We start from the raw sequence: 21,743 nt of genomic DNA on the forward strand, positions 1-21,743 counted from the left end.
GAACGATTAAATATTGGTAAATGCATACTCATGAGCATCAAATATCTGATTAACTAAGCATGAATCAACTTTGCAGCAGGGTATATAATATTCTCCAAATATTTTTGACCGAGAATGTCTCTCGGCCAAAAAGTGTCTTTGTTGTTGTGCAAAACATGAAAAGTGTCACTTTCGAGATGCTTTTAACTATAGATATAAATAGGGGTGCTGCCGTTGAGATAAAACAAGGGCAACATCTTAGTGTAAGACCTCTTCTGAATCAAACACTATAACTAAAGCTTATAATACGTTTTGAAAATTCCTATTCATTGGGTTTTCAGAGTCATTACGTCTTCAAATGCATCTCAGATCTTCCCCACCCCTATTGCTGGCATATAGCACTAAGTCATATTCAACAGTTTTTTAAGTTTATTCGTTTACATACTTTTTTGTGTCTATTTGTCCTCAATAGTTACCTAATAATGCTACTTTGGAAAAAAGTAACAAAATCAGCAAAATAGCCGAGTTAAACTGAAAGCTACACTGGAAATCCAATAAATAGAAATTTTCTGAATGTAATGAAGCAAGAACTTCGTTATTATAGTGTTTAGTTCAGAAGAGACCACAAAGCAACCTGTTACCCAAAAAAAGAAAATGGGCACAACTTCTGCAAAATTTCAAACTTAAATTTGCTGGGAACTCGGATTCATCCCGAATTCTCTAATTTTGAAAAATATAAACTCAATTTAGCCACCAGCTTGCTCTGCTTTTGTATGGTCTAGGAAAGAAGGGTGATGGTTATTTTGCTAAACTCATGAAATTACTGCCATGATTTCACGATTTTCAAATTTATTGTGATTCCCGAATATCATCAGAATTTTGAAGTATTTTGCAGTATTTTTATTCTTACTTTGTTTGCATAAACTGATCAGCATGTATCCTTTCATAATATTAACCATAGCACATGAATAAACATTCATAGTATTTGGTCCATTAGTTTAGAATCTTTATATCTACATTAAACATAAAGATATAGACATACCCAACTTTACATATATACATATACTACTACTCCTAATAACAACTCACCGCAGTACCAAGCCGCCTGAGGCCAACACTTCTACGCACGCTTCTCCTCGATCCCCATCTATTCAAAGTCTTCCTCTTTACACCCTCTCAGAAAGTAAACGGGATCAGAAACCAAAGCCATTACTTTGGTTTTTCATCATATGCTAGAGATTTAACTGAATTGTATTGCAATGGAAAACCGAAGCGGCACTGGAATTTTCCATTTTGATTTATCATAAAACTTGCATCTGGATTTGACTCCACATACGGATTATGAATAATTCCCTTTAAGACTAATTCTCTTAGTAAAAAGATCGTCGATATTTGGAATTTCAGGGGTTTCGCCTGGGCCCCGACACTTGGCACGCGAAAGGGCTTTATATGTTTGATTCTCTAATTACGCATTAGCACAATCATCACGTTATTCTTTAGTTTTAAGTCATCTTAAAACACAGCTTTCCCAGCTTATTCCCAATCGTTATATTTCTGCTTTCATTATGTTGTTGCATAATTCAGCAACAACAAGGAATGTTCTAATGCCTATACCCTCTGAAGTATCTAAATTACGTACATGCATAATTATTGTTTTATTATTAAGTTTCAAGTCATAGTTTGACAAATCAGCAATTTCAGTTGAATTAAGAAATTCTGACTGAATGTGAATGTGAAGCGAATTTATTTCCTTCTTCCTGTTTATCCTTTACAGACACACCAAAATTACACGTTCCTTATTCCATTGTCATTTCTGAAAGATCTAAGTTACGTAATAAGCATAATTATCGTGTTATTCTTTAGAAGTCATATTTTGTGTTCGTAATTTAATGTGCTTTTCGCTGTTTCTTGTTCCTTATCTTTTTTCTCTAGCTGTACCGAGCCATTTGTCATCTTGTGTAATTTTGCACGTGTCATAAATACTAAAAACGATACGATCATTCCGGGGGGAATACGGCTCTCCTCTTTATTTATTTTTCCACGACTCACGCACACTAAACTAACACGTTCCTTCATTCAATAGAAATTTTACTTTTCTTCTAACGGAACGATTTCGTTGTGCATTATTTTCGTTTACAACTCAATGTGTTTTTGCTGTTTCTTGTTCCGTGGATTTTTCTTTAGCTGTACGAAGTCATTTGTCATCTTTTGTAATTTTGCAAGTGCCGAAGATACTAATTTCCCCTGGGGAAAAAATGATGTAATATTTGCTCTTTGAGCGCATATAAATGTGATGTAACTCACAAAATTCTTTTTTCTGGCGTGAATTCAATATCTATTTCCTGTTTACCCTTAACAGACACCAAAATAACTTCATTCCATTCCAGTGTGGTTAAAAAATTCATGTATGAATTCATTTTTTCCTTCCTGTGTATCTTTGCAGACGCTAAAATAACATGTTTCTTCATTCTAGGGTGAAAAATCAGTAATTTCCATTGAATTGAGTAATTCTGGCGTAAATTCAATTTTTTCCTTCCTGTTTATCTCTCACAGACTCAAGCATGCTAAACTAACACGTTTCTTCTTTCCATTGTAATTTTCCTTTGTCATCTAACAGCAGATTTCGTTGTGCAACATTTTTCTCTGCAATTCAATGTGAGTTTTGCTGTTTCTTCTTCCGTGCGTTTTTCTTTATTAGTTTAAAAAAACAAAGTTTTTCCGAGGGAAGTAAAGAGCGAAGTTGAAACTTAAAACGGACAAAAATTATTAATTCACAGCCTATTTAATATATATTAATATAACTAGTATAAATAAACCAACTAATTATGCTTCCCTATGCTTTTAGGATTATACAAAACTAGCGCTTTACTGAAAACACAAAAGTCAAGTATAAAAAACAGGATTATTGATTTAAGAGTCAAAATTGAGTATGTATCCTGACAATACCAAGCGAATCGGTCAGATTTGTCTTAGTCTTACACCAGTTTTAACTTCAGTAACTGTCTGTGTGCAATTCAAACTATCTTAAAAACATAGTCGTAACAGTAAATATTTTTTAATAGCCGCAAAGTAATTGAACAACATACAGGAATATTGGATTGATTTATCAAGCAGGATTTTGCTCTCACCAGCTATAATACCAATAGTGGGTAATATAAAGTCTTAAATTGTAAGAAATATTTTTTAGTATCACTTGAAATGAAGATCAAATAAGACATAATATGAACTCTGTAAATCCGATTATTTCTCTCTATACAAGAGTGAATTTCAAGCTGTGATACAAATTCTAAAGCTAGTCTATAGTCCTAATAATATCAAGATGGCCTTACTTCGAACTCGTGTACAAACTAATCATAACATGTCCTTTTAAGAACCAAAACGAGAGCCAGCCATTGGACTGAGCCATTGTGCAGTAGTGACACCAAATTAAACGTAAAAAAAAATAAAGGAAATCCTAAAATGGATTGTTGCTTTATCCTAAAAGCGATTGATCCTAAAAGGGATTAATAATATTTTGATTCTATAAAAAGTGTCCCTGATTGGTTTGCTTTTACTCTACCAAAAGTCCTATATTATTTTGTGTTTTCAGTAAAGCACTAGTTTTGTATAATCCTAAAAGCATAGGGAAACATAAATAGTTGGTTTATTTATACTAGTTATATTAATATGTATTAAATAGGCTGTGAAGTAATAATTTTTTTCTGTTTTAAGTTTCAATTTCGCTCTTTGCTTCCGTCGGAAAAACTTTGCTTTTTTAAATTAATCTTTGTTCGTTTTTGATTAAAATTTAATGTAGGAGCAACACTGTCATGATCTTTTTAATTTATACAGAATAATATATGCTCGTTTTAAGTTTTAAGGTTACTTCTTTGTTTCAGTTGAAAATATTCACAAATATGACCTATGATTCAAGTGAACATACCACTCGATGCCTATTTTTTAGGTTTCTTCCGAATATAATAATTGTTTTTGGCGAGAGTTCAATTTTAAGCACTTATGAAGAGAAGTTGTAACCACTTTGCATCCTATCTACCATCCTACCTTTTTTTATTGTTTTTTTTTATATAAATAGTTTTTCTATTTTTCTTTCTCTACTCAGCTTATCAAAAACTTGCATTTTCCCCTTAAATCAAAAAATAGTATATTTTCGCTATTCTCCAAAACAGTTGATGAATAGTAGAAAACACTCCCTAGAGAATATGGAGAAAGTAGGTCACATTTAGACGTTTAGCAATTAGCAGTGAAAATACTTCCTAGAATACAATATCTCTTATGCTATATCAGAACACCGAATTTTCAACAATTCATCAGTAGGGTAAGAGGTACCATTTTGCTTACACATATAGCAATTCCTATGTTATTTGCTTACACATATAGGAAAAACATTTCCAGATCATGTACTTATGGATTTGCTTGCCTTATGTTCCTTGGTGTCTTTCCAGAGCATGTACTTATGGATTTGGGTGGATTATGTTCCCTCCCATGCTATTTTAAGCGCTATGTCTACCATTTCTAAGGGACCCCCGTACCAAACAGGTTGGGTATAATCTGTTTTGGATCAAGTTTTTCTGACACAATTAACTGAATTTCTATTTCATGATATACAAGTTTTTTTTTTTAGGTTAAATCCATGTCGGAAAAACCGGTATGTCTTTTTTAGTTGCCAATATATTAAATTATTTTTTGTATATATTCAGGTTTCAAATTAGATTCTTCAACAGTTTTGAATAGTTTATTCAACTTAACACTACTGACATTTTTTGTGAAAATTTACATAGAAAATGGATAATTCTAAGCAATTTCTGGTGAGTAAAATTTTCTCATTATTATAATAAAAAGAAATTGTCTTGTCATTAAGTTAAGGAAGACATTCTTTCCTTACACTAGAACTAAGGGTACTTATGCACTTAGAAGCCTATTGTTTAGGAGCTGAAACCTCTACATAGTTCTCTTATAGGCTGAAATTTACGGTGCGATTTTTATCAAGATCATGGGCCTTTTTAGGGATGTTTTTGAAAAAGTGCTTAGCTTTCGATCGGTAATTTGGGATTAGAATAAAATGTTGATTCTTTTAATGTATTGTTTGTTACAAAAGCTTCCTTTTTATCAATATCAGTGAATTTTTTTAGGTATGTTTTTGAAAGTACTTACAGTCCAGTCTGTATTTAAGGTTCGATTTTTATCAAGATCAGTTGGCCCTTTTAGGGATGTTTTTGAAAAAGTGCTTAGCTTTCGATCGGTAATTTGGGTTTTGAATAAAAAGATGATTCTTTTAATGTATTAATTGTTACAAAAGCTTCCTATTTATAAAGATCAGTGGTTTTTTTTTTAGGGATGTTTTTGAAAATACTTCAAGGCCAGTCTGCATTTACGGTGCGATTTTTATCAAGATCAGTGGGCCTTTTTAGGGATGTTTTTGAAAAAGTGCTTAGCTTTTGATCGGTAATTTGGGATTAGAATAAAATGTTGATTCTTTTAATGTATTAATTGTTACAAAAGCTTTCTTTTTAGAGTTTCGGTTACTAATAACCTGATTTGTTCCTTACTTATAGTTCGTTACCATGTACTGCTGGAAAATGTATTTCAGTGATATTTTAGATCATAGTAGCCTAATGGTGCTTTTAGTCTTTAGAAGAACAACCAAAACAATTTAGAATCTATGCTGCTTACCTTAGTTTAAGAGCTGAAAATCATTCTAAAAAATCTAAATTTGTAACAATGAGTATTTTATTTTGATAATAAAGGAAAATATAAATATTTATTTAATTGAAAAAAAAAAAGGCTCAAGTAAGGTTTTGTGAAATTTCATATTAAAACCTGTTTTTGTCGGATTAAGATTTAATTGCTCAAAGAATTAATTGAGAACCACTTATTTCGAAATCAAGATGTTGTTTACAATAATTTATATGTCTAACATAAACTTAATTATTTTCAAAACCCACAATGCATTTTTTTTCATGCTAAATTTTTGTCTTTTTTTTATAGGAATAAGATACGTGCTATAATGCCCCTCTGGCTAAGAAAGCGAGATGGAGTAAACCTGCATTAATGCAAGCCATAAGGCCATCTATTATCAAATACACTGGCAGAATTACACATGACTTGGACCAGCCCCTGGCCGCGAATCTCTTAATGTCAGGGTCCTCTGACACCAGTGTTAGCTCCACGCAAGCTGGAAGGAAGTTGAAAAGGGAATGGGCTGCTTCATATAATGCCTCAGCCTCATCAGATCAAGATAGGAGGGACACTCCCCTTCAAGCCATACCAGAGACTTCTGATGTACAGCCAGAACTTGTAAGTGTATATATTTTTTTTTTCCTTTTTTTTCAAAAATAAGACAAAATTATCTCACGCGAATAGCTTTTTATGAGTAAAACTTAAAATGTTTTTATAAAATATTTAATTTTATTTCATTAAAAAAATTAACGTTATATAAATTATCGATTATCATGAATTAATAAAAAAAAAAAAACCTTGCAATTTAAATTATAACAAGGATACATAAAAGGGAAAAAAATCCCATATAAAAATTAAAAAAAAACTAACTATTTTAAAAACAAAAAAAAACAAAAACTATTTGCCCTGTAACAGGTGGCAAGCATTTTTTAAACTGGTATAATTACGTTAAGCTCTCGCACACATCCGGGCTCTTATAAAATTACTCCATCGCTATTTAATCCGCATTGAATTTTAAGCAGGGGTTTCCTTGTAACAGGACGTCTTTTTGCTATAAGAAGCTCTCTTTAATAATCTCCAAATGTGTCTTCACAATGATGTCAAGAAACATTATTTTGGGCCAATTCATTTCAAGCAATTATTTTCGTTGAAAGATGCATTCGAGAAAGAATTTGAGGCTTTTCTATTTGAACAGTGCTGTGAAGTCCGATATCCCAACTAGAAAGGACATCGATCCTCCTACGTCAAAGGAAGCTCTCGGTTCCCAAGGGTCCTGCCAGGGGGAGGGGGGAGGGGGAGGGGGGGCTCTAAAAAGGACCATCCAACATTTTAATTGACAAAGTTTATTAACTATAAAAAAAAGAAGGTTATTTTACATAAAAAATAAACACTTTTTTTTTCTACAGATTAAAGATATAGCACCACCAGCGACACCATTGAGTGATGAAGCAAGTTTATTTACAGAAACAATTCTGTCACCACCAGCAGAGTTCAGGGATGAACCTACACTGCTTCTAGAGAATTTGGAGTGGCATAGAGGGTTTCTTAACGATGTTTTGGGTGAAATGACTAGCCTAGAGGACTTAACTTGCGATATTGACATGCTTGAGGACCAAAAATGGGCAGATAGTTTTATGCGTGAACATTTAGGTGATGTTACAAGTAAATCTGAACCGGGTTCTCATAACAAATTTCCACCAGAGGACAGTACAGGCTAGATCGATCAATTGTCCCCCTACAACTTGGAATATGTACTAGGAGACCTCATGTCACATCCCCCCAATGTGATTGAACAGACTGGGAATTATGGTGGTGTTATTGAAAATTCCCTGTCATTCTTCTACATTATTCCACTGAATAGTATAGATAGTAGTAGTAATAAAACAACAGCTCATTTTTCCGGGGGCATTTTTAACAGCAACTTTACTTTTAGTGAAATGAGTCCTGAACAAATAGGGACAGAACATGAAAATAATGCTACTTCCCCAGAATCGCCTCATTTTTATCTCTTAGAATCTGCTCTCAGTCATTTGCAACCATAAAGGGCAGATTTTAGCTCCCCCGAGGAAAACGCGAGCATTATTTTAAATGACACTGTGAAAGTTCTCCATAGCTATATCGACAGAATTCGAGCAAAAATTGAGATTCAGATCCAGAAATGGGGAGTTCGAGAGGGAATCAAAGCATCAGTGAATCAAAAAGTTTATTTACAAAATGGGACATCCGGGGAAGTTTTTTATTTTCATTTTTAGACAGTTAGACAAATTTTCTACCCCGGTCTAAACAATTTTGAAGACAAATTTTTAAAATGGGTGAATAAACTAATTTCAACTTTGGATACATTTAATGAGAGGGGAAGTGGGTCCACCATTTTATACATTGAACACATGGATCTGAATCTCAGTAGATTTAAAAAAAACTTTATTTTAAGGGGAGGGCGAGGTAACAAAATAAAATGCCACCCAGATTTTTCGGCTACATGAGGAGTTCAAGGTCTCAGATTTGAAAAGGGACTACAATGTTTTAAATATGCGTTTTTAGCAGCAGCCCATAAGACATTAAAAGATGAATCATCAATGAAAAATCTTGACAAACTTGCACGTAACGGTGGTAAAAATTTTCCTAATGTAAATTTTTATTGTTTAGAGGTAAATTTTCGGGTGTCATTAAAATAAATACGCATATTCTATACAGAAATTTAAATTTTTGGGGTGGGGGTGGTTGTTCTCCAGTACGACACTGAATTTGTAGATGGGGGAAAAAAACCAAATAAAAAAGGAGTTTTGTATTCAGTGAGGACACCGATGGTGGAAAATGTTAAAAATTGGGTATGGATTATTTACGAACCTCCCAAAGATGTAAATTCTTATGGTCATTTTTTCCCCGTTACTGCAATAAGTCGACTCCTATCTCAAGGCGTTCAGAAAGGAGAACGTTTCTTTTGCCCCATGTGCCTTTCCCCATTTAGATCTGAGCGAACGTTCTCAGATCACATGAACCATTGCAAACTTCAAGGAAATCAAAGAATAGAAATGCCGGTAGAAGGCAAAGACAATTTACAATTTAAAAATTCTCACAATTCCCTTCTGCAATGTGATAAAGTGTCTTTAGACTGTGAAACAAGACTGGTTGAGATATCAGACCCATGAAGGCCAAATATAGTCAAGGAACACAAACTATTTGCGTGTTCCTATGCGCACGCCCGTCGCGACGCCAACAATAAAATGCAATTGGAAGAGTTTTTTTTAATATGGACGAGGAGGGCAGTATGGAAAAGTTATTGGTTTCTTTAATAAAAACGGCAAACAAGGCAATTTCACGATTACGTCATACCAATTATCCAATGACATTGTCGAATAGAGCAACTGGCGCTGGAAAAGGGGACAATTTGCTGGGTGTGTAGGGGTGCCCTTGCCCCAAAAGACGTGGTGCAGGACCACAATCACCTTATTGACCCCAATTCAATGGGAAAAAGTAACTTTCGTGGGTGGGCTCACAATTCGTGTAATTTAAAAATTAAACAAAAACTTTTTCTACCGGTTTTTATACATAACTCTAACTATGATCTAAAGTATGTGCTACCTGCATTGGCACATCTTCAAAGAAATGGAACAGTAGATGATGATGATGCATGGGTGATAGACAGCTCTACCTACAAAATCATGCCTAAATCAGCGAAAAAGTTGCTTGTTTTGGAATTTATGTGGAAATTTGTTGAAGCCGACGTTGAGTACACGAATAGAATTAGCTTTTTAGATTCCTACAGTTTTTCCCCCAAATCATTGAGCGAATTAATTCAAGTGCAGAAAAACGATGACGGCTGCAATGCTTTCCCCCTTCTCAAGCAACAATGTCCAAATTATTTATACGATTGGTTAACGGTCAAGGGCATATATCCTTATGATTATTATTGATCCATGTTGAGATTTGCCGAGGAGACTATTCCCTGTATTGAATCGTTTTACGACAGTCTTCACGATCGTAGTTGCATCTCCGAGGAATACAGTTTTGCTAAAAAAGTTTGGGCTGAGGGAGGGTGTAAAAATGGGTTTGACTACTGCAAGCTGTATTTGTCGAGTGACGTGTTAACCCTGTTAGACATTATGTGTAAAAATACGGAAAAAATCTATGATGAGTTTAATCTTGATTTGGGGTATTATTTTTCTTCGCCTCATCTAGTGATGGACCTCATCCTTAAAATTAGTGGGGAAAAAATCGGGCTAATCACTGACATAGATCAGCATCTGTTCATCGAGAGGTCAATGATGGGGGGTTTTGTTTTTCACGGAGACCGTATCTTGGAAACTGATCTAACAGGAGAGAAGACGGGGACAAAATCGAATGCAGTTTTCCTCGATATGAATTCTCTCTACCCCTCGGCCATGTCCCATTATGTACTACCTTGCGGTGATTATAAATGGCTCAATGACCCTCAAGCTCCCCATTTCCAAAAAATTGACAGTGTTGAGCAGAATGGACCGGTTGGATGGTTTTTTGAAATTGATGGAGAGATACCAGTCGAGCTTCACGATTCAGTAAAGGATTTTGTTTTCCCATGTATCAATAGACCTGTGACTAAGGACTCTTTGAGTCCTCGCAATAGGCGTTTAGTCGAGGTGGACGGATTGCATTGGGCACCTTCAAAACAAAAAATTATTGCTGAAATTTTGCCAAAAAAAAACATATTTGTACACAATGTAGCTTTAAAATTGATGTGCAAAAACGGTTTAAACGTCATAAAGGTCCAAAGAGCACTCGAGTTTATTCAAAAAACTTATCTAAAAACTTTTGTTGACACTTTCGTCGGCATACGTTCTGTAGCCCAGACGAAAGCTGAAAAAGAAATTTGTAAACTCATTTTAAATTCAACTTTCGGCAAAATGTGTGAGCGTGTTTGTAATAGGGATCGTTTTAACGTTGTGACCGATCCAGAACAATTTGCTCGAATTATTGCCGATCCAAATTACACTTCCTTTACAATCATTGGCCCGGACATGGTACTTTTGAATAGAAAAAAAAGACGCATTGTCTTGAATAAAAATATTGCTGCAGAAAGTGCTATCTTGGAGATCTCAAAAAAGCTCATGTTGGAATTCTACTACAATGTGGCTAGGGTACAGTGGCCGGAAAAGGGGCAAGTAGAGGTCTGCTACGGTGACACGGATTCTCTACTGCTCAAAGTAAAAACACCAAATCTAATTGATGATTTGGCGCACGGTTAAATTATCAGTTCACGGATGTACTACACAAATGGGCGTGGTGGTCTTTACCCTGAGATTGTGAAACGTCGGGCGCCCAATCAGCTTTTATTTTTTAAATCTGAAACAGGAAGCGACTTGATTTCCCGTGGTATGTTTGTAGGTCCGAAGGTGTACTTTATACAGACATAAGACGAGGAAATCAAGAAACATTGCAAAGAAGTATCCATGCGCGATTTGGACAAGAATATCGAAATGAACATTTATAGGAATTGTATTGTTGAAAATAAAATTCCACGAACAAAATTGTCGGCAATTCGTTCATTGAACTACAGGAACTTTACTATAAATGTAGAAAAAATAGCCATGAGTACCATTTCCGACAAGGTCTATGTTTGTCAAGATGGTGTGACTACCCTCCCCCTTGGTCACTATTTAACTTCAGACCGGATCGAATGTATTGCCCACAGGGAAAGTATCGGTTTAAATAAAGCCCTGTAAATTATTTCCTAAAAACCTTTGGGGGGGGGGCGCGGCGGCGGGGGGGGGGGGGGGGCTCGCGGCCAGGGGGGGGGCCGGCAGCCGCCAGCGCGGGGGGCGCACCGTCACCAAAGTTATCTTTTTTTTTGGACTTAGAGCAGATTTTTTTTTTTTCAAGTGCTCTCTCTCTAATTTAATGTTTTTTTTTCTCTATAAACAAAAAAAAAGTGTTTTTTCTCTCTGTGTGTACCCATGTAAATGTTGTATTTTTTTTTTACTATAAATAAATTTAAAAAATTGTATTTTTTTTTCAATTGCTCTCTCTCTCTAATTTAATTTTTTATTTTTTTTATCTATAAATAAACAAAAAAAATTTTTTTTTCTCTGTATCCCCATGTAAATGTTGTATTTTTTATTATGAATAAATTTAAAAAAGTGTATTTTTTTTTCAATGTATTGTTACTTTTTTATGTGCATATAATAAAAGAAAAAAATATGATTCTTTATTTGTCTTTGTCTTCTTCTTCTTCTTCTTGAAGAAAAGAGTAGTGGTAGTAGGGAAAAAAATTATTTGGTCATTAGACAGTTAGGGTCTACATTTAGTTGTCCAGGTGAACTGTTCAAAGGAACATGTATCAATTTATAACACCGTTCAGATCGTTTCAGTGTGGGCCCTCAATGTCGGGCAAAACACAGTCTTAACTAAAATAATTAAAAATTGTGATAAAATGTTTGCGGAAAAGCTGAAAAAAATCTACTATTGCTATAGTATTTGGCAGGAGTCATACAATAAAATAAAAGCAATTGCTGCTGCCATGGGATCGGTGCAGATACAGTTCATACAGGGACTGGATGTTTTCAAAATTTTTGAGCCAAAATCTTTGCCGATCATTGAAAATCCGTATTAATCCATTGAACAATAGACTCAGAATATACCGCAATTATTCACACGTTGCTCTGATCATTAACATATTTTTATTACTCTAGTTCTAAAAAATCTCTCTCAAAAGAGAAAATGTATGCGAACACCTGCTTTGAACTGCACCTACTATATCATCTACAGAGTTGTTCGTGATTCTAGCTCGCTAATAACCCTTAATGAACAGATCTATCCAGGAGCCCGCCAAATTTCTGCGCTCGGCATACAATCAGGCAACTAATAAACCCCATGGTTATATCCTATTGGATCTAAATCAAAATACATCCAAGGATCTGCGTGTAGTCACAAATATTTTCGACAATGAAATTACAGTATATCTCCCTGTGAACACTAAAAATACCTATTAGTCGCTATCATGACACTGAAGAAACTATATGAAAATAGACATTTGTTTTCAGTTCTAAGCACTTCAAAACCTCCGCTTAGGAAAGCAATACTCAAACATGGTATTGACAATGATTTCATTAATCTAATATCTTATATTTGCTTAATTTTGACCTAGTTTAATGTTCATGTATCATAATTAGTTAATAAAAATGATCAGAAAAATTTTTCCTTTTTACGTGAATTGGCATCTAAAAAGAAAGGAAAGATTTTAAAAATACACTACTTCTTATGACAGGCGGTATACTTTTCACACTGTTGCTAACTATAATTGAAGGATATGTAAACAGTTTTCTCGTGTGAGAATTGCAAAACCCTATAACTTGACTCCAATAGAACTTGCTCTCTAATCTATCAAACGCTTTGATGACAATCTGATTCAAGTCCTTTACATTGAAACTATTGATGATGATAAAAAACTGATTTTACTTCAAGATGCACTTCATCAAGTGGGCAAGCACTATTGATCAAAGCCCATTGCTGCTGCTGATCCCAAAAAAGAATCATCTTGTCAAGAATCTACTGCTGCTGCTGCTGCTGGAAAACAATTAAAGAAGGATGATTTGTATTAATTTTTATTGAAAATTGGAAATCTATTGCCCCAATAATCGGTTTAACAAATAAAACGACTCTTACCCTATCTCTACGAAAGTGGTCAAATTCAAGCTTATATCAACGTTTAAATTATCCTTATTCAGGTCAATATCTGTAATAAAAGTTATATAATGACATGTGTACAAATAATGAAGAACACGTATCATTCGACTCATGTATATACAACATTACTGATTTATTAAACTTCACCAAAAGTGTGATTAGTTATAGAAGAATTCTAAAAAAATTAAGTGAAGGTGCATCATCATCATCATCATCAACATTAAAATATGAACTTGAAGAAGAAGATTTTAAATCAATTTTGGAAAATACTAGCACACCACTGATAGCTAGAAAAAAGTAAAGACGTATCAAATTAACGTCCCCATCAGCAGCCAGTATACCAAAGGGTAGCGGACACTACACAACGTGTTTACGTTCAAAATGGCTGAAGTTTTGAAAGGTGTTTATGAAAATAATGGCGAGGCCAGGAGTTTAAGTTCCCCCACAACTCTTTCCAAAGTCACACTAAAAGTGTACGAGATTATCTACAAAATGAACCAAGTTGCCCCCTGCATAGAAATCATAGACTTTGCGCCAATGAATATCGGAAAACTAAAACCTTTTATAAACTGCACTTAATGTATGCGGATCTCTTGACTCTAGCTCGGTTTTAAAAGTTTCACAATGCGCTATAAAAGTAAATCCTATCTGCAATCGGTGTTTTTAGTTGCTACGCATATGCAATTCCATTGCGATCAAAGAGAGGTGTTGAAGTTGCTCAGGCCATTGAAAGTATTCTCGAAGAGGATTCATATAAAAAAATTCAAACGGATCCCGGTAGTGAATTTGTTAATCCTCATGTTGCAAAAGTACTTGAGAAATATAGTACACTGCTCTATCATAGTCACAGTCCTATAAAGGCTGCATTGGCCGAACGATTGATAAGAACTATTCGACTTTTAATTTCAAGATATTGTACATTGAAAAATACGCCGGCTTTTATTCATGATCTAGATAAAATCATGTTGATTTATAATCAACGACCTCATCAATCATTGTCCAACTATACACCATTGGAAGTTCATCATTCAGATCGAGATAAAATTGAATATATTCTTGCACAAGAGACCAATGAGTCAAAAGTCAAGAAGAAAAATTGATTCGAGGCTGGCGATACGGTTCGAATTAATAGAGAAAGGAATGTTTCTGACAAGGAAACTTACCTGTGGTCCACTGAACTTTTTATATAGGCGAAAATCCAAGGCACTCAAACCAAAGATGCTTTCCTGCGAGATACAAAGGATGAATTTATTATCGTTGTTTTTTATTACTCTGAACTAAAAAATTTAAAAAATACTAGTGAAATATATCAAATTGAAAAGATATTAAATACACGTACTCACAGGGGTAAGAAACAGTTACTTGTTTGGTGGCTAGGATACAACTCTGATTTTGATTCTTGGATCGGTGCTGAAGATATTGACAATGCCCCATGATTTCTATGTAACTTTCATGTCCAGCGTTTCCGATCCTCTCTACACTGACTTGAATACGAAAAGTGGTTTTTGGAAAAAACTCTCCCCCGCCATCCAATTTGACGGCGCATCTAAAGTGGCTCTTTTCGACTCTATTCTTAAAAGTATTAACGAACACCAGGAAAAGGATCGTATATATGAAATAAAAAATTAAGCCCTATTGTTGGCCACCACCACCAGGGGAAAAATAACTAATTCAAAAAAATCAATTGGATGGATTATCCATATGTTTAATAACACTATGAGGAGATCACATACATGAATGATTAATGTCGTACTATCAATAAAAGAATTTCTGCTCGTAAAAAATGAACTTTTCATTTAAACTAGTCAAAGAAGGAGGACAAGATATACATAAGTTCACCCATTGCCAGTGAAAATGTTATTCTCAATGATAACTTAAAGAATGTTCTTGGCTTTAAGCTCAATATAATCCACGGTAGAAGTGATGGAAATACTAATTTCATATTTGCTGACTACCCACCTGCCTTCTCCACGGACATTTGTATATTTCTCTAAGCGTCATTCCCGGAAACTTTTCGTGTTGGCAATTCATCTATTATTCTCCTCCGTACTCTTGAACAAAAAACTAACGCAGAACCTGTTAACTACCACAAAATAGGGCCTTTTCAGTGTGTTCCCGCCAACACGACATCGGTGTAAATCTGTCAGTTAACACTAAGAACTGAATTAGGTGATTCTCTAGAAATTTCAAAAGGCTTAGCAGTGATTACATGTCATTTTCGACCCATTATCAACAACGACGGTACACTAACCTAAAAAAATGAACAATAGAAGAGTTCCATTTGTCAGTCCCGATATCGATTTTTATGTTGGTGCTTTGAGTTCACGCCAAATAGGCAATGGATTGGACTACTACAAGGAGCGTACTACAATGTCTGGCTATGGTCTTGGTAGCTGGTTTGCTAGGCTATTTCATTCTGCACTACCCCTTGCCAGAAAATATCTTGTACCTGCTGCATCAAATTTTGCTGCCTCCACACTACAGGACTGGGGGTCGGGCAAGAATTTCAAGGAGAGTGTTAAGGAAAATATTAGATCTTCAGCAAGAGCCGTTGATGAACAATTAAAATCTCGAAAAACTGGGGAGGGATTGAAAAGGATGCGTTCACGTCATTCACTCATCACTCTCCTCCCAGGCTGGAAGCAAAGGACATCAACAAGGACTTTGAAAAATAAAACAACGAAGGCCAATAAGCAGCAGAAGAAGAAAAAGAAAAAGATTGTTAGATCAAAGAAGAATTTCTTCTCTTAAGATGACTTATCTCCCCCACAAGGAATCATATCCATCAATCAGTTCCTCATTAAATCTATTCAACGCTGAAAATGTTGATGTCAGTGTCAAGTATGGCTACTATGAACAATTCCACCCTCAACAACCCCTCTCGGAAAATATACACTTTCAAATATTTTCCAATGAAGACTATTTATTGATTTTTCGTCAACATTTATTGATTTAAATGTTGCAGTGAAGAAAAAGTCAGATAATACAACTCCAAATGCCGGTGATGGTCTCTCCTATGAAAACTGTATTCTACACAACCTATTCAAGCAAATTAATGTATTTATTAATGGGACATTGGTGAGCACTAGCAATAATTTATCAAGCTATGAAAGCTACATACAATTTATGATGATGACGCCAAAGGCGTACAAAGAGTTGAGAAGACAATCATTGGGCTATGAATATCGAACATGTGTTGATACTGACGGTGAGTTGACTACTGCAGTGACCCAGGAGTATCTTCTAGTTGGAAAATTAAATCATGAGATATTCAATATATCCCAATGGCTACCCCCCAATGTCAATATTGACATAAAGTTACAGCTGGCCCCATCGAATTTCATTTTGAGAAAAACACTTACTGCAGCACCAGATGCGACTGTCATTATCACATCGGCAATTCTCCACGTCCGAAAACAACAGGTTATGAGCTCTGTTGCATTGGCAGTGGAAAAGCTAAGAGCCAATGGTAACAACATTAAACTTCTTGTCCCCCATACAATCACCAATCAACGTCACATTGCCACCGGCTCTCGTAGCTATAGCGGTTCATCATTTATCAATGGAGAAATCCCATCAAAATTGGCTTTGGTCTTTGTGAAGAGTGGCAGTGCCGTTGGATCCTGGACTGAATCCCCCCATGATTTTAATTTTTTCGGTCTATCTAGCCTCGTGTGCAAAGTGAATGTTATTCCACTGTACACTCTATCATTTGACAAAAATCCTAAAGAACTCTTTACGAGTTGACTATGCAATCCCTAGATTATGACTCTCAACTATTTGAAAATGGAATAACCGATTCAATGTTTTCAAAAAATCATGGGGTAATTGTTTTGGATTTGTCAGGCATGCAAGGTATAACCATAGTAAGAACAGGGACTGTACGTTTAGAGTGTACATTTGCCAATGCTCTGACTGAGAGTATCACGCTAATATCACTGAGTAAATTTGAAACCTATTGGGAAATCACACCCGACGGCAGTGTTCTACTATACATAGAACAATGAACACAAACCAAATAATCAACGTATTTAGTATGGATTCAGACATGTCCCAGTACAAGTCCTATTGCATACCTTCGGACTTCATTGAAAAAATTCCAAGTGTTAACAATACCCTAATCATTGTTAATAGCAGTCCATCGACTTTGAAGACCGGTCATTGGCTATGCATCTTTCAAACACCGAAGAATATTGAATTTTTTGATCCTCTTGGCCTATCGTATAAATTCTATGCTCCATACATCACCAACTTTATTGAAAGCAGGGGGAAAAACATTATTCAAAATCAACGAAGAGTACAGGATTTAACGACTAAGACATGTGGTTTTCATGCACTACTCTTTTTCATGTTCAGATGTCGTGGCTACACCTACAAGCAGTTTCTCAACATCAACGTTGACTTACCTCGCTTGAATGACTTTCTAGTGTATAATATACTTACAAGTTTATTTAATATTGATTTTAGTGACCTGATAATAAAATTTTCTAAATATGCATGTTAAATTTTTAATTATTAAAACAAAAATTTATATACATGATAAAACGACTTTTCTACTCTTTAGATTTCATCCACTACTAGGTATTTGTCGACAACAACTAGTCCAGGTAGATTTTCTGAATTCACAGTGTACTGATCCTGATGTAGTGCAATGTCAGGGTCACATTTTCTGCAGTAGAGTGTGACTTCACTCTTTTCATATCTCTTTGTATAGTCAATGATACTATTCTCATTCATTCTATAGAATTCACATGTTTCAATTTGCCTATTTGAAGCAATTTCACAAACAGTGTCCTCAAGTGTCGAATCACATTCCGTCACAGCAAAATAAAAATCAGTGGGTTTATAATCATAACACCCAGTGTCTTCACAACGATAACGTAAAAACCCTGTTCTTTTGTTGTTCCAACAGTTGAATCGTTGACCCGGGTCCTCCTCCCAGAACAATCTAAAACCACGACGATACCAATCTCGTAGCAATAAACTAAAATCACGGTTAGGATTCTTTCCAATCATACCGGGATATGTATTCTCCCACTGATTACATATATCATAATGACAATTGGAGCATAGGTGACCTCTAGGATGAGAGTCACACACCTCTTCAAGACAGGAATTATAACCTTTAATTTGTACAGCATATCCTCTATGCAATTTACACGGGTTGCATAATCTACACTTTTCATCATACTCATCAAGCATTTTGCAATTCTCACATGATGACCAGCTGCCCAGTGAGTAAATACATAACGGACATGTATGGAACATTTTGTCATGTGTTGACACTCTCACTGCCACAATGAAACTGAGCTAGCAACAAAAAAAAAAATTGTCTGAGAGAGAGAGAGAGAGGAGTAAATCATCCTTGAGCACCATCTTTCTTATGAAAAAAATCCTAAATTTCTAAACTAATGTTTAAAAGCATATCCACAATATCATTTTGTCGTGTCGTGATCAATATATCAATAAATTGTGTAAATGCATTTGGACCACGATGTAGAAGCTTCATACAATAGTCTAATGATGGAGAATCGGTTTTCATTATATCGACAAGCAGTCCCCAAGAAAATATCTTACTTTGAACAAACAACTCTATAAAATCATCATCCATAAACTAACGTTTTTCTATATAAATGAAAGTCTCAATGATTCGCAAGTTCTCAAATCTATTAATTTTTTTGAGTCCCAAATATCTCGTAACAAACAATAGAATGAACGAATACCCATTCTTCCACTCTAAGGGAAATAATTAATTAAACTATAGAAAAAAAATACCATTGATTTCATGACAGTTTTATTTATCATAAATACAATAATAATAATATTAACTGATGCATTTTGTTATCATCATTATATTTCGATAGGACATCTAATGCTGACCGAAGTTTATTTATATGGAGAATATTTACTTTTCCAGCAAAACACAGCTGCTCCTCCTGCTTAAATTCGCTTAATGATATCACGTATCTCGCATACATAGTGTCCCATTCAAGACATAGTCTACAACCAGCAGTTATTTCCACAGCTACATTAGGTACTCGTATATCGTTGCTGCTGCTGCTGTCGGCTCCATCATTAATCTCCAATAGTTTAAATGCCCCACTCATTTTCTTCCTCCACTAATATCCTTGCAAATAAAAACTATTCTCTTTGAATTCAATTCTCTTACTAATATGAATTGTAAAGAAAACTATTCCTTTTATTCAAATCCTAATCACCAATCAAGTTATACTCGTTCCTCTCGGCAAAGGTGTAATGACCTGTAGAATAGGACTACCAGAAGAACCTGTTTGGTACGGGGGCCCCTTAGAAAGGGTAGATATAGCGCTTAAAATAGTATGGGAGGGACCATAATCCACCCAAATCCATAAGTACATGCTCTGGAAAGACACCAAGGAACATAAGGCAAGCAAATCCATAAGTACATGATCTGGAAATATTTTTCCTATATATGTAAGCAAATAAAATAGGAATTGCTATATGTGTAAGCAAAATGGTACCTCTTACCCTACTTTCATCATTCGTATTTTGAGCTAGCTCATATTTACTAAGTGCATGAATCCTCAGGTTGTGGAATGGAAAATATTTATATTGATAGCTTGTTCTTTTCAAATATTTGATCATATTTACTAAAGCAGCCACTGATGCCATAAAGAATTGCCCCTTCTCTCTCTGAAAAAATAAAATCTCAAACAAAATATCATTCAAACCATTGAATATAATAAGAAATCACTAATATTCTAATGAAGGGAGTGTGCAGGAGAAACAGGGTTGACACCCCTAATGATTTATCACTTTTTCTAGTGATTTTTTATGTTGCCTAGTGATTTTTTTTCTAGCTAGTGATTTTCGTTCTAAAGCTAGTGATTTTTTCCTAAATCTAGTGTTTTTTCACGATATAGCGCGTAGATTCATGATTCAAGTTGTTTATTTTCTCTGTAATATATCAGTTTTAAATTAGATTATCTTTTATTGAAACCTTTGAAAGTGGAGTGAATGGTGGATATGAATACACCCTCTACATCTGCAAATAGAACAGAAATGGAGTAATTGAAAAATAAGATGGTAGGTAGCCTATATATCAAATTCAATATACTAAATAAAAAAAAGATATCATTAAAAAAGAAAATAGGACTTAGTGCTTTTTATAATAGGATTTGTAATATAAATATATAGATTAAATCGATTGTAGTTTGATGATTGAAGTCGGTTGGGAGTAAGGGGGGGGGGGAGGCTATCTAGTCTTGGAATGGCCTAATGATTTCAATTTCTACTTCTAATATCTATTCCAAATTCCAGTAATTCTCCAAATTCTCTTTTTCTTAATTGAAACACCTAATAAACAGAGATAACGGCCTATTCTATAAGTTTTTGGATATATGTGCTAATATATCAAACAGTTTGCGGTAACGAAATGTAACGATAGAGCTACACGGCTCAATAGTAACCGAAATTCTAGAAATGGAACTTTGACATCAATCATTATATCATCGGCTTATTAAGTTAATTCCAAATATGTAAGATTCATGAAGCTTAGTTTTACCCATAAAAGGCTAAGAAAATATAAAAATTTGCCGGATTTTTGAAACAGGGACGAGACACCCGATAAAGATGAAAGTATTTTTAATTAAAATCAAAGCATTAGATTTGGTATATCAGAAAACCCTACTGTAAAGGTTTGAAGCCCCTACATCCAAAAGTGTTGAAATTTGTATTATTTGCCAGTAGAAAAATCACAGTTGCGCGTTAATCTTCTTTTTTTCCAGGGTTATCGTATCGAAACAACGGTTCTAGAACATCGGGAGAGGGCTCATTCGAATGGAAATTAAAATTTCTGGTGTCCCTTTTATTTAACCAAATACATCGGACGGTTAATACTCCACCTCTCATACCCTTTTTCTCCAAATTGGTTCTATCAACAGTTTGAAATATCCGTTTGGTTTAGTATTATTGAAAGGTTCCAAAACTAAACCTTTAGATCTAACATGATCCACGCAGCCCCTGAGGATAGGTCTTGGGATTGAAAGTATGCTAACGATAATGACCGATCTATGAAAACCAGTTTCATAGCCACAAAGACAAATAACGTGTGACAGAATGGATTGGACTTGTGTAGCTTGGGCTATATATTCGCACATTAGGCGGGTGAGGGTAAGGTTAGGTTACTTTACACCTCCTTAATTTGCATCTATATAGCCCAAATTATATTATTATCTAAACCAAAGTGTTATTTTCTTCATCATATTTTGGCATATTTCATTAGGATTAACGTAACAACTTTATGGCTTTGTTCTATATAATTAACAAGTGCCTCTTTTTTTTTAAGAACCAATAAGACCGATGCTTATTGAAATTTGTCAAGAGTGGGACACATTTTTTCCTGGAATTATAAAAAGGCCATTTTCAAAATTGTCGCTGGTGTCCCAGTA

General features: G+C 34.8%; 1 protein-coding gene across 1 annotated transcript in view; it reads right to left on the minus strand.

Moving 5' to 3' along the window:
- The window catches only part of LOC148949363 (U-scoloptoxin(11)-Sm5a-like), a 91,549-nt gene that overhangs the window by 23,502 nt on the left and 46,304 nt on the right, over positions 1-21,743 (minus strand). The gene's annotated exons all lie outside the window — the stretch shown is intronic.

The sequence above is a fragment of the Artemia sp. Qi Xiang Cuo genome, chromosome 8 (assembly GCF_049724085.1).
Source record: "Artemia sp. Qi Xiang Cuo chromosome 8, ASM4972408v1, whole genome shotgun sequence".
Classification (NCBI taxonomy): Eukaryota; Metazoa; Arthropoda; class Branchiopoda; order Anostraca; family Artemiidae; genus Artemia; species Artemia sp. Qi Xiang Cuo.